This window comes from Carassius carassius, chromosome 27, assembly GCF_963082965.1.
Source record: "Carassius carassius chromosome 27, fCarCar2.1, whole genome shotgun sequence".
Lineage (NCBI taxonomy): Eukaryota > Metazoa > Chordata > Actinopteri > Cypriniformes > Cyprinidae > Carassius > Carassius carassius.
Window position 1 is genome coordinate 4,212,821 of NC_081781.1, and position 14,441 is coordinate 4,227,261.

Below are 14,441 nucleotides of genomic sequence, written 5' to 3' on the forward strand. Positions count from 1 at the left end.
TAGAATCATGTTATGATTCATGGGGAAAATATTTCTGGAACCAGTGCCTCTCAAAAAATGGGCGGGCACTAAAGCACTCCATTGTGTCTAGATGAAAGAATAGATATGTAAAACGAGCCCTGTGTGCACATAAACACCTCCAGGAGAGTTCGGTGCTCTACAGTACACCAAATCCCATGATGCATCATTGTAAAGAGCCTGTGGTTTTAAAGCAGTGCCGCAGCTGCGGAGCTCACAAGGTCTAGGGATTGTTGTAGAAATCAGCTTGAGAGTGTTGGAGCAGTGTTCCCCTGCCGTTCCAGACAAATGACCTACAATGGCACGGCTAGTTTTGGCTGTTCAATTAGGAAACTAATCAGTTTAGACAGATGATTAACACTGCGATACAAGGGCCACCCATGGAGCACCCCGCTTTGACGCAGGCTCTGCTGCTGCTTCTGTCTTTTGCATATACACTTGTGCATTTGTGTGTATTTATTAAAATATTGCTGTCATTGTGTATCCTAATTACAAGCTTATCTGGAAGCCGTGCTGCAAGTTTCAGACATTTTAATGAGCACATTTATTTGTGTATTTTACTGTGCAGTCTTAACTGATAATCTGGAATAATAAGGTCGGTTCAAGCGTTGCGTTTATCTGAAACAAATACTGGTGCCAGTGAAATTAGGATCCTTATTAGTTTTATACATGTGTTATTTACACATACAATTATATACAGTGTCTTCTAAAACTATTTGGATGGCGTTGTTTTAGATAACAAATACCTCAAACTGTGATAGCAAATATTCAATGACTTATTAAAGATATAATAATAATTATTATATTAGCTACAATAATAATATTTATTATTATTATCTATTTATTTTGTATTATCATCTACTTATTTTTATTTTATTTTTTATTTTATTAATGTTTTTTTATTTTAAGTTACATCTACTTTTTATTTTATTTTATATGATTATACTTATTTATTCTGTTTTAATAAACACAATTTATATTGACGCCAAAAAACAATCCAGTTCACTGCTTTTCTGTAATATATAATATTTATATAATCACAAAATGTGATCATTTTATTATAGGCCTACTTGAGAGTCAGGTAGTATTAATGCTGGCCTATCATACAGTATCTAATAATCATTCAGCGGAAGCACTTTTGTGTAATTCTCTTTTTACCCCTAATATTTTTCCTTCATCTGTTGTTATGATGTCACACACACAGAGCCAGGTGAATTTGTGCTGAACGGTGCGTGAAATTACAAGAAAGGTCCTACCGCTTTAAGATGCCAACTTTAAAATGCGACGGCAAATTAAGACATATTCAAGGCATATTTTTCTCTCATATCATTCCACAGGCCAGATTGGACTTCCCCAATTGCTGTAGTTTTGTATATTTGCATGTTGGTTGACTGCACTAGTAAATCTGTGTGACTGTACAGCGAAATACTGCTGCTGCAATCAGCCTCAATAACATTTATTGCTATTCATGAGATCCGGAAGCCTTTTCCAGCAAACCCGTGGTGTTTAGCAGGATGAATGTGCTCTTTAAAATGTGAAGATGTCAGTTGTGGCTGCATCGTTATTCAGATTTCCCTCCAAAAAGATTGAATGGGTTGTATGTTTGATTGCGGACACATCTTGCCGGCGTGTCATGATGGGAAAACATTCATATTTATCACATTTAAATGTTGCACCTGTTTGTGAATGCCAAGCGGGTTGTTTAAAAGTGCAATGTTTGGGACTAGTCTGACTGTTGAATGCAGGAAGCAATTTTGACTTTTTGCAATCGGTCAATGGAAGGAAAATATCTGGTTTGTGATTATCTAGTGGTGTTGTTACTCCTTTGGCATTGGGTTAGCATGTGATGTTTATGGGGGTCTGTGCTCACGTTATTAATTTTGCAAAAAAGATCTATTATGCAATCAACGTCCATTTGCTAAACCTTAAAAATTACTCTGTATACGCAATGAAAAGTAATACATCTTTATTGCATTGCATTTGGATGGAGGAAGGAGTGGATGCTGTTTAATTACTTCCCTGATCAACATCGGTAGAAGGTGGAATGAAGATGAGAGGGTTAAATGTGATTTCTGTGCCGTCTGCTGGTGGAGACTGTGCTCGGATATCCATATCAAAATTTATTACCAAAGATTTCATGTCAAGGCTAAAATGAAGAAGTTTTTAATGAGGTTTAATAGAAAGTCAAACAGGCTGAAATATTTTCACTCACGAGTGCGTTTCGAAGATGGTGTGTCAGTTAATTTGGGCGTGAGGTTATACTGTGTAATTTGTGTTTAACATTGTGTTTTTAAATGATCAAATAAAATAAACGTTCAAGCTTAATTATTATAATCTTACATATTAATAATGTCATCAGAAATGAATTAAATGTAATTTTTAAAAGAAATTAGGTCTAATATATAAAATTGATTTATATAATTTTTAACATATAAAAATTTGTAGGGTTTTCTTTTTTTTTTTTTAAGAAGAAGAAATTCTAATTTTTGTTCGGCAAGGACACATGCTGAAATGTGACAGTAAAGACTTTTTCATTGTTGCAAATGATTTCTATTTTAATTAAATGTTGATCATTTGAACTTTCTATTTTAATCAACTGTTTCCACAAAAATATAAAGCATTACAATAGTTTTCAACATTGATAATGATAAGAAATCTTTCTTGATCAGCAAATCGTCATATTAGAAGGATGTGACATTGAAACACAGGAAAAATTATCACAGGAAAAATTACATTTTACAATATATTCAGACAGAGAACAGTTATTTTAAATTGTAAAAATATTTCACAATTTTCACTCTATTTTTAATGAAATAAATGCAGCTTTGGTGAGCATAAAAGACTTCTTTCAAAAACAAGACTGTAGCGTAGAAAATATATGCTATGCTGTATGCTGGTTAGTGTTGGTTTAGTACTAGACTAGCTGAACAGAAGTTATTTGGGCGAGTAAACGATGACAGAAATGTGAGAAGCCTGCTGGGAAGCTTCACCCAAGATAACATGCATATATTTTGCTGTATTTATTTCAGTAGTTACCATTGTTGTGGGCATAACTTTGGACTATTGTGCCTTACTGAATCATCTCTTTTGATGAAAGTAGTCCATTTGCTATCTCAAACAGGAGTACATAAAGTGGATTATGGGAGGATTTCGTGCGGACTCATCCCTGTTGTGTATTATAGTTACTAGAATAAAGAATAAAGACGAGCCCACGCCAAATCCTCCGATAATCCGGCTGCTTGTTATCCTAATTTCTGAAAGCAGGTGTAAATGCGAGCATGTCTGAGGAGCAAAGAGTCAACGCTAGATCATTATTTTGCCATCATCCATTGAGATGTATTTGGAGCTGGAGTGGAGGTTGGTGTGAGTATCTTCCTGTTATGTTTCTTAAGAAGGGAGCAGCCCTCTGTGAGCCATACATTACGTCCCCTGCAGTTAATATGCAGTCGGCAGGAGAGCTCATTAAGATTGATCATTCGCCGACCACCTCCTCCGTTCCCAAACTCTGCCGTGCCTTCATTAATCACTCGCCTTTCAAGATAACACTCTGCGTCGCCTGACAGGTTCGCTCCGAGACACGGAGCCGTGGCCGGGAAACTGCAGCCGCTCTCTCTCCGATTGTTGGAAACTCACGGCATGTCCACAAACTGTCACCAACTCCTCTCAGATTTGCTTTCTTTCTCTTCTTTTATCTTTATCTTTCTCCTTCTCCGTTTGTCTTTTTTTAGTTGTCTGTCTTGATGTTTCATAAAACATTTTATAGTCTGCTGTGTGCTCTTGTAAATCATTGTAACATTTTTATTTATGCTTGTTTCTTATTGTTGCACCTTTAAAGACCAGTGTATAATTAAATCACATAATAAAGACCCGATATCATTTTACTTTTTGGAGATAGATATTTAATTTTGGTGTTTACATTTGTAAAATTCTAACCTGAAGTATTAACTGTTTGTGAACGATGAGAGCTCAAATCATGCAGCTTATTAAGGAAGGATGAGCTTTTACGTTAATGAAAAAATATATTTACTTATCTATTTATTTATGTTTTCCGGGAACCAAATCAGCGTATTAGAATGATTTCAGAAGGATTTTGTGACACTGAAAACTGGAATAAAATATTGCTAAAAATTCCACTTTGCATCACATGGATAAATATATAATAAAATAAAATAGAAAACAGTTCATTTAAATGGTAATATTTTGCAGCATTAATGTTTTTAATGTATTTTTGATCAAATAAATGCAAACGTTTTTCATAAACGTAAAAAAAATTTATGTAAAAAATAAATGTAATTAAATTTAATTAATGATTAATTAATGAAAATTTGTGATTAATGTCAATTAATGTAATGTAAAAGGTCTTGAGTAATGTAAATATGCACACTTTATATATTTTTTTATTTTTTATATTTTCTTTTATGAAAACTTTCTAATAATTATGATGACAAAATATTATAATTCTGCTTTTTTTATATAAAGAAGGGTATATGTGTGTATGTATATATATGTATTTCATTGTACTCTGTATTTCTGAAATGGGTCATGCCCATCATTTATTTAAAGAGCTGCTTTAAGCAGGGTGCTTAGCTGATTAGACGTCTGATGGGACTTGTCAGGGACGATGAGATTAGCGATAAATGATAAATGATAAATGAATTGAGATTAGCGATTTATGAGATAAAACAAGACCCGAGGTTTTCCTGTGACATTTGGGCGCGAAACCACCTTTCCCAAACCAACCTCTGCTCTCGGTTGCATCAGACTGCTTTTTTAAAAAGTTCACACTTGAGTGCCGCTGAGGTGTGTCCAGCCCTCACAGTCTCATTATCAGAAGGGTAAGAATCGAGGTCAGAGAAAATTGATGCCAAACTAGTTCCTTTCATTCTCACCAGGAGACGAAGTGACATTCAGACTACGGCTCGCAATCAGAACTGTCTCGTTTGCATATGCACCGAGGATGTTTTTTGTAACCAATCAAATCAGGCCTCTCCTTCCTGTGGGAGCGCTCACATCAGGGTGCAGACGGAAGCCAGCGGGTGAACCCGCCCCCTTCTCAGCAGGAAGTCTTGGAGGAAGTACAGTGTGGAGATGGAGGATGGGCTGCACCGCTCATTATACAGCAGCAGTTATTCAGGACAGCCTCGTGCTCTGAAACACAATCACTTCAAGGGATTCCCAGCACACATACTGTAGACTGTTTGTGTCCTAATCGATTTGATGGAAGTGTAAGGTGAGCAGGAGGTGTTTTGTCAGGGAGTTGTAATTGGCTGAGGTTAGATGTGTGTATGTGGATAAGGGTTTGGTCACTGCTGTTACGCAGAACCTTTTGAGCTCTGTAACATTAAAAGTATTGAAAATGTTTGTGCTGAATTTATAGGGAATAATTGATGTAAGGTATAGCTTACCTTACACTTTTACTGTATTTCTTATTTACACAATGACAAGAAAATGAATAGAGTGGAACCTCACAGGATGAAGTTAAAGAGTTAGCTGACATGAGGGTGTCTGCCCGAAGTGATTTATTTATTATTTTGATCTTTTTTTTAATGGTTCAAATTAACGTACTGTTTCATGAAATCCCAAATCCTAAGTAATTGTGACTTTTTATCTCAGAATTCTCAGAATTTATCTCATAATTGTAATTCTTCTTAAAATGTAGACTTTATTTCTAGCAATTCTGAGAATAAATGTCAGAATTGCGAGATATAAACACGATTCAGATGATTTTCACAATTCTGAGTTAAAATATCACAAATTTTAGCTTAAATCTTGCAATTCTGGCTTTTTTTTCAGAATTCTATATATATCATTTAATAAAAACATTTAAAACTTTTTTTTCTCACACAATTCTGACTTTATTTCTCATTATTTCTTTGTAGAACTGTAAGTTTATATCTCACATTTTGGACATTTATATGTTGCAAGTCTGATTTAATATCTCACAGTAAAAAAAAATTAAGTCAGAATTGTGAGAATCTTAATGAGTTCCTGTCAAAAATGATGAAATAATATTAGTTAGTTTCTTTATGAATGTTAGGTGAAAATACTGTACTATAGAAGTGAATTTCAAGTTGGTGTGAGCAGATAGTGTCATTATTGTCATGTCCTCGGGTGCTGCACGAAATTGTAACATAAAAAAACCCTCTTCATTAAAGCAATGTTCCAGTTGCTTCTTTATTTTGTTTTGTCTTCATGAAAATTTTCAAATGAACTGTTTTCTTGCAAATGTTGCTTTAATTGCTGTTTAATTGTTTAACTAACAAGAGCCCAGTTATAAAATTGTAATGTGTGATTGTCACTAAGGTGTTTATTTTAACTTAGAGTTTGTTGCAATCGTCTGCAGTTCCTTAAAGGGACAGTTCACCCAAAAATGAAAATCCTGTCTTTACCCACCCTGAAGTCATTTTGTTTGAAACTTTCTGATTACAAAAAGGTACTAGAAAATGTATAATGAAATATTGGTCTACCGATTTTAGCCTGTTAGACAAAAAGCAAAAGTGACAATATCTGCTCAAACCAAATCAATTCAAATTCTCTTCTGTGTTTCTGACAGTGTGTAAGAAACGAACTAATGTGATATCCATCTTTCATCTATAACCGAGTATGTTCAGATACGTATGATGGGTTCATGAAACTGGATAACAGGGATGATCTGGGTATATAATAGTGTGCAATATATTATCGAAGAATCTGTCTGTAACAGGAGCAGATGCTGGCACACACAGTGCCAATGACGCGTGCATTTCTCCACTAATGAGAGCACACGTAATTAGGGATTGAGAAACAAAGGCAAGCGAATGGCAGAGTAATGCAAGTATAACTCACACATGCTCACTTATAGAAAATGCATGAAGACTTCAATCTGTCATTCCATAGTTTAGAACAGCTTTGCATGATGCACGCAGTTCAGTAGCAGTGGAAATCTTTCATGATCTTTCATGTTGTGTTTGTAACGCGAATAGCATGGGCTCCAGACCTGCTAAAATACATGTTGGAAAAAATATTATGCTTTATTGCTTAAATATACATATTTCCGCAGCATGAAATGTTTTGTATTGGTACTAGGCTCAAACTTTGTAGAGCTTTTTCGCCCGCATGGTAGAAATAAATTGATCCCCTTGTGCTTTTCAAAGATAATCCATAATTGCCATCACTGGCGGTTCATTAGTAGTGTGGCTACAGTGAACACGTTCAGATAATAACTATTTTTGTTGTGGCTTCTCCGGTAACTGTATAAAGCAAATTCCCTGGCCGCTAAAGCATGGCGTTTCTCAGAAACATGGACAGAAAGCATTTTCCCGGCATTATCATTGCTCAATTTGAATGCATCTGTTGAAATAAGGCAAAGCATAGGTGTGAAATATGCTTGCTTGGACATATTTTATGATGCAGAAGCTGGAGTCAGCACTATGTTTGTAGAAGTGAGCTCTATGATGTGTAACAGTACATGAAATGAAAGGCAACGATGTGCAGATTCCAAATTCTTGTTGGCTAAAGCGTAATACAAGAACTCCGGTAGTAAATGGACATGATGGTGTGACGGATTTAAATGGATTCTCTATATTTTAAGGCACAGATGTTTTGTGAACCTGTTCTGAAATTTTCTAAAGTGAAAGAAAACAAGCTGCTAAAAAGATTGAATCCAGTATTTGTTAATAACATAACATAATGATGCAATTTTTTTAGGCTGGTCTTTTTTGATTGGGAAGCCACAAGTTATTAAGGTAGACAAGTACAAAAATTATAATGTATATATATATATTATTACCAAATGTTTGTATGAGCAATGCCAGTAAGTTTGGTAAATTTAGTAATACATTTGTAAAATTTGGTCATATTAAACAGTATTTTCAGGGAAAAGAAAATCATGTGTGGGGACAAAATGATCCAAATTGTCCATTACTGTTAGCAGATATGATTCATTAAAAGACATGATCTTAAAATTTAGTTCTCAGATATAATCTCAAAATACTCTGTTCACTGCTAATATTGCAAATACTTTCTTATCTGATCCTTTTTGGTGTATGCGCACACACACACAATTTCTATATCTGAGTGTGACTCATGCAGTACAGTGCAGTGGATATAGAATATATTAAGTATATTTGTAATATTATGTGGGAGCCCAAGGGTTTTGAAAAGGTCGTAGTTCATATGGATGTCTTCGATTTTCCTCCATACGAATAAAATGTAAGCAGGCTGTAGCTGTAAAATGGTCAAAAGAATATCTTGAGCATTCCCCTGCTAAAATGCTAATCTAATATCTTTATTAGAAATTATGAGAACGATTTATTTATTTATTTCTCTATTGCTCTATTGTTGCAAAGCAATAAGATACGATTGTGAGAGCAAGATTAGAAGTAATTAGAAGCGCCATGGTTTCAATCACGGTGATCTCCAAAGCAGGTTTTGTTTTGGGCAGACCCAGGGGTCACCAGTTAATGATTTCACAACACACAGTTATTCTCTGAGATTGAATGGAGTTGAAATTAAGCACTGGCATGAGATCTTGATATCTGTGCCACCTGCTGAAACTACTGATTGAAAATTCAAGTTTTTTGTATTATTATTTTTTTTTATTTGACAATAATTACATGTAAATATATACATATGCTTCTTTTCTAGATAAAAAAAAAAATGCTTAAATATTTCTCCATCCCTATATGCATTTATTTGAAATTGCATTTATTTTTATTCATTGTTTGTTTGTTTGTAACAGTGAATGGTATGGTGACTTGTTTCTGTTATGGGGTTAAAAAAACTACATAAATAACTGTATCTCTTTATATCACTTACTATATATATATAATATATTTATATATCTTTATATATTCATTCTGAGTTTATATCTTGCAGTCCTGGCTCTTTTTTTGTCTGAATTTTGAGATCATGAGATTAAAATAATCCAAATAGGCCTAGCTTTTTTAATTTGGTTTTCTATTTTACTCTCTATACTGCACTATTTTACATTATTGGTTATGTTATGTTGTTTTTTTGTTGTTGTTGTTTTAAATATATTGTGTAAAGTTAAAAACTGCTGTTTCCTGTTGATTTGTTTGGTTAATTGCTCTAAATTAACATTATAAATTGACAGCACTATAGTTTTGTTTTGAAAAGTATTTACAGTAGGTAAACTCATTTATAACATCATATGCTGTAGAAAACTAGTTTAAAACATTGCTGTATTTTGGTGGTTAATTCACATTTTGGATCAAACTGTCATTTAAAACAGAATCAATTTAAATGTTAGAAACGTTTGAAACATTTAATTGGTAAATGGACTGCATTTATATAGCGCTTTCAACAGACCACATGGCCATCCAAAGCGCTTTACAATTTGCCTCACATTCACTCATTCACAGACTCATTCACACACCGACTGCAGTGTCAGCCATTCAAGGCGCCATCCAGCTCGTCAGGAGCAGCTGGGGTTAGGTGTCTTGCTCAAGGACACCTCGACACTTGGTCAGGTGGAGCTGGGGATTGAACCACCAACCTTCCGGTTTCTAGACAACCTACATGAACCACTGAGCCACTGCCACCCCGTTCTTTAATTTTTTTTAAATAGCTGTAGGCGCCATCCAGCTCGTCGGGAGCAGCTGGGGTTAGGTGTTTTGCTTAAGGACACCTCGACACTTGGTCAGGTGGAGCCGGGGATTGAACCACCAACCTTCCGGTTTGTAGACAACCTACATGAACTGTAGAAAAATGCTTTGAATGAAAAAAAAAAACAAAAAAAAAATTCATTTTATTTATTAAATTTAGAATAAATGCTTGGCTGAAAATAGAATTCTACGTTGTTGTTTTTTTTTTTATCTACTTGTCTCCATAAAACTTTTCTGGAAACATTTGAAAGTGACTAAATTGAAGGGAGGTGCTGATGTTCTGGCAAGCATGCCGTTTTTATTGTTTAAATTTTTTATATATTTATTTTTTAAACTTCCTTTCTGGCATAATGTGACAGGTACACAAGCAACCCAAGTGGTTTCTTCCAAAGCATAATGTGTCAGTGGATTATAATGTTTTTTTTTTGTTTTTTTTTCCAGTAACAAGGGAAGGAAAAAGGATTGAGAGAGAATTAGCATACTGTACTCCTACTGCTTTGTTCTGAACCGAGATGCAAACATATTCAACACTGAATCTAAGGATCAGCCCATCAAATATGATTTAACACTTTAAACTGATCTGGCAGTGTGTGTGTGTGTGTGTGTGTGTGTGTGTGTGTGTGTACATTGGTAAGTTGTGGCCATGTGCCGAAAATAATTGCTTATTCCATGAGCTAATTGCTGCGATTAAGTCAGTTAATGAGTTCCTGAATTAGTCAGATAAATGCATTTGCTTGTGTTCGAGTGTGTGTGTGTGTGTGTGTGTGTCAATACTTTGCTTGTCAATTATGAATTTTCGTCACGATTAGCCTCTCCCTCAACCAAGATGAATCTGTATTGGAACATAGCATTGCCTTGTAAACGAGTTTATTTTTAATTTACAGGGTGCTCAACCAAAAGAGGGCCAAGAGCACTAATGAGAAATATATGCACACTTTAAGATGTTTGATTTGGAGTTCTCATGTCACACATTTTCACATTTGCAAGCTAATCCGTTCATTCTCTATTCACTTACATTATTAAGCTGTTTTTGACACGTGATTAAGTGCATGTTTTTTGCTTGTGTAAAATGATTTTTATAGTAGGAGAATTTTTTCCTATTTTTGAAAACTTCTTCAAACTTTTCTTTCATCTATGTTTAAACATTTATCACCTATCCTGGAGTAAAGAGCTGATGATCTCTCGGCCTCGATCAACATTCTAGCGGATTTTTCTAGAGTCTGTCATTGGAGAGGATGATCTTTGTGAGTGATGGTAATGACATTTCTCACTTTTTGGATAATGGAAAAAAAATTGGGCTAGCTTATGTTGCTCATGTTAGCAAGTGCCAAAGAATGTGGAATTAACCATTTAAAAAAACGAACAAAAAATGATGGATTGCTACTTAATTTATTTTAATATATTAATTAAATATTTATAATATTATTCGGGGGTCAACATTTATTTGTATTAATTTATAAAATAATAATTTTTTTATAATTATTATTATTTGAATTTTTTTTTTTTGCTAAATAGACTAGAATGGAATAAATAGAATGAAATGGCCCTGACTGTAACACTTTATATATATATATAAAATAATATATATTAATACAAATGTAAAATACAGGAAAGTGGATTTTAGTTTTTTATTCATTAATTTAATTAACAATTTTTTTAAAGAATGTTTTAATATATATTTTTGAACATTTCAATTCTGAGTGGATACACCAAAAGTAAAGAAATTCTGGAAAAGTATATTTTTCTTTCTCTTTGATATTATGCAAACCCTTTAAAAATTTAACTCAAAATTTAGGCTTAAAAATGTCGAGCTCTTAAAATGCCTTATTTATTTATTCATTAATTTATTTCTGAGGACAGAGAAAGGCTACTAATTAAAGAGCCACCCGTTCGTACAATATTAATATATTACAAAAGTTAATCAGAATCACCAACATGAAGTGAAAATGAAGGCATGAGTATTTTGAGAGTATTCTTGGGCGCTCATGAGCTCACAGTGAGGAACACATGGCCGTGCTGTGTAGTACAGTCATCACTAACTGCGTTTTGTCACAATCTATAGAGTTTAATCCAGCAGGAAAAGCAGATCAGCTGCGTGACTGATGGAAAAAACCCATTTAAATGAGTTGAATCCAAACGAGATTGCAGAAGCGCTTTAAATTACCCATCAGGCCTCTTGCATTTGTGCTTTCAGTAATTTTCCAATGTCAGAGATTCTTCTTGTTTTAATATCGGTTGATTAGATAATATTTGACTTAAGTATGTTGAGTGCTTCTATTTATCTGTAAAGACTAAACGTAATAAAATGTGGTTAGAGTTCAGCTAGGAGTCCTGGTTCATGTATTTTATATACTGGGTTTTAGCAGAGTATATATATTTATTATGTCCATTGCTGTATTTATGGAGGTTGTAGCTTTAGAAGGAGTTTGTCATTATTCTGAGCAATCAGGGAATATATTTCACATCACAGCTCTGTGAGTCAGATAGTAAATCAGATCGTGATCTTTGAACTCGAACTGACAACCCTGCTGCTGCCACTGTAACCTGGATGGATTTTATTGGTGGCTTTTGCCACCTCAGTTCTGTTTTTGTAAGGCCATCTGTGTGTGTGTGTGTGTGTGTGTGTGTGTGTGTGTGTGTATATGTGTGTGTCAGTATGTAGCTTGAAGTGACACTGTGCTGGTCTTGGACTCTGGGTCTTGGAGACGAGAGCACAGACTCCTGACAGGCATCTCCTCCTGTATAAGACGAGGCCAAGGATCATTTGTCCAGTGAGGCATACAGCACAGATTCACTGCCTCAGAATCACTGGTAACATGTCCCTGGATAGTCAACTGGAAAGAAACAGGAATAATCCACTGAGCTGCTTGAATTTGCCGCTATTCAAAGCTGAAAGAAGAAGGAAAAAGCAAATAGGGATTTTCAAATGTATCTATCACCAGGTTATTTTATTTTATTTTATTTTACTTTACTTTACTTTACTTTACTTTACTTTACTTTACTTTACTTTACTTTACTTTACTTAACTTTACTTTATTTTATTTTTGTGTTTCTCTAATTACATTTTACGTTGATAGGTTAAAACTAGGAATGTCAGTTTAACATGTAAAAGAGCATTAACTTGTTTTTAAGTTTGTATTATATTATTTTATTTTCTGTTGTTTTTTCCAAGTACATTTTTATCTGAGTAAGTTAAAACTACTTAATTTAACATTAATGTAGACCATTAACATGTTTGTATTTTATTTTATTACATTCTTTATTTTATATTATATTATATTGTATTTTATTTTATTATTTAGTTTTGTTTTTTATCAAATTTTACATTAAGCCTTTATCACCATGTTTAGAGCATTAATTTAATTGAATTTTATTTTATTTTTGAATCTTAGCTTTACGCATTTACTGATCATTCAGTTAATATACAATATATGCTTAATAAAACAGCAAATATGTTACAATCTTTACACTTTACATTACATTAAAATTTTACCAATGTTATGTGCAAAAATAATGATAGATATTTTACTAATGTTATATTCAAAAGGAAATCACAGATATTTTACTGATGTTATATTCAAAAGAAAATTTAGCTGAGGTTACATCTAAAAGTAAATCACAGATATTTTCTCCAGGCTTGCTTTCAGTAGGATTGTTTTGCAGTGCTTCATAAATCGTCCTCCCCTCCCTTGCATTCGCAAATGGACTCTTCCCCAAATGTTGTTGTTTTTGTCTTATTTGTAATGGTGACACACTTTACTGGCTTCTGATTGGATGTCATTTTTTTATTCACTCCCTCAGTAGCTGCCATAGAAATGGCTCTGACATGCCCTATTACACCGTGGATAACAGGAATAAATGTTTAGCTATTGCTTTTTTTTACATACTTTTTATCCTCCTTACACACACCCCCACAGAGAGGCTTGGATCGGTCGGTTGTACCGATGTAACGAGTCAATCCACGTGTTTAGCAGTTGCCATTTTGGAAAACATGAGCTGCCCAGTGAACCTTAGAATAGCTCAATAATGCATCTGAAAAACTCATCAAAAGGTTGTTGTAGGGCCATTTCATGTCCGTCTTTCCAATGCACTTAAATGGCCATTATATTATTTCCCCCTTTCATCTTGTCCATTCACCGTCTAGTTGAATTGAATTGAAGCGGCTCTGTGTAAGTCTTTGTGTCCGTGAAGCTGTTGCATGTACAGTAAGCTCTCTCTCCCGTCTCGGCCTTGCATTTAGTCCACTCTCACATGCTGGACTCTTAAAGCCTGAAAAGAAAGACTTCGAGGACCTCTTCTTTTAATACTAAACATTCTGTGCTTTCTGCATTTCTAAAAATTAATCACAGACAAAATCAATGTTATCCATTTTGTTTTGGAGACATATTAAGTTCTAGATCTTTGCTTTGACCTTACCATTTCCAAACTGAATTATTTGCTGCACTTATTATATCAGATCATGGGAATTCAGATCAGGTCAAAGATTTATTTAGCACATAAAAAGACTTTTAAATGTGTGTATTATGAAATGAATGCAATTGATTTTCTAATAAAACAAATTAAATAATAATTCATATTTTTCTTTCAGTGTAGTTTTATACATATTGTAGCTTTTTTCTATGTAAATAATACATTTTGCATACTTTATAAGCATCTGGAGTACAGAAGAAATTCATTAATAAACATCTAGAAATGAAATGTGGATTGTGGATTAAATATGAAAACTTTATTATTAACATTTTAGCCGATTACTATTTTTGTGGAAACCGTGTTACCCTAGCATTTTTTATGAATATGTATTTTATGAATTTTTTTTTT

General features: G+C 33.9%; 1 protein-coding gene across 2 annotated transcripts in view; it reads left to right on the forward strand.

Annotated features, from left to right (window-relative positions):
• Positions 1-14,441, forward strand: part of LOC132106483 (kelch-like protein 29) — a 251,261-nt gene that overhangs the window by 156,537 nt on the left and 80,283 nt on the right. The gene's annotated exons all lie outside the window — the stretch shown is intronic.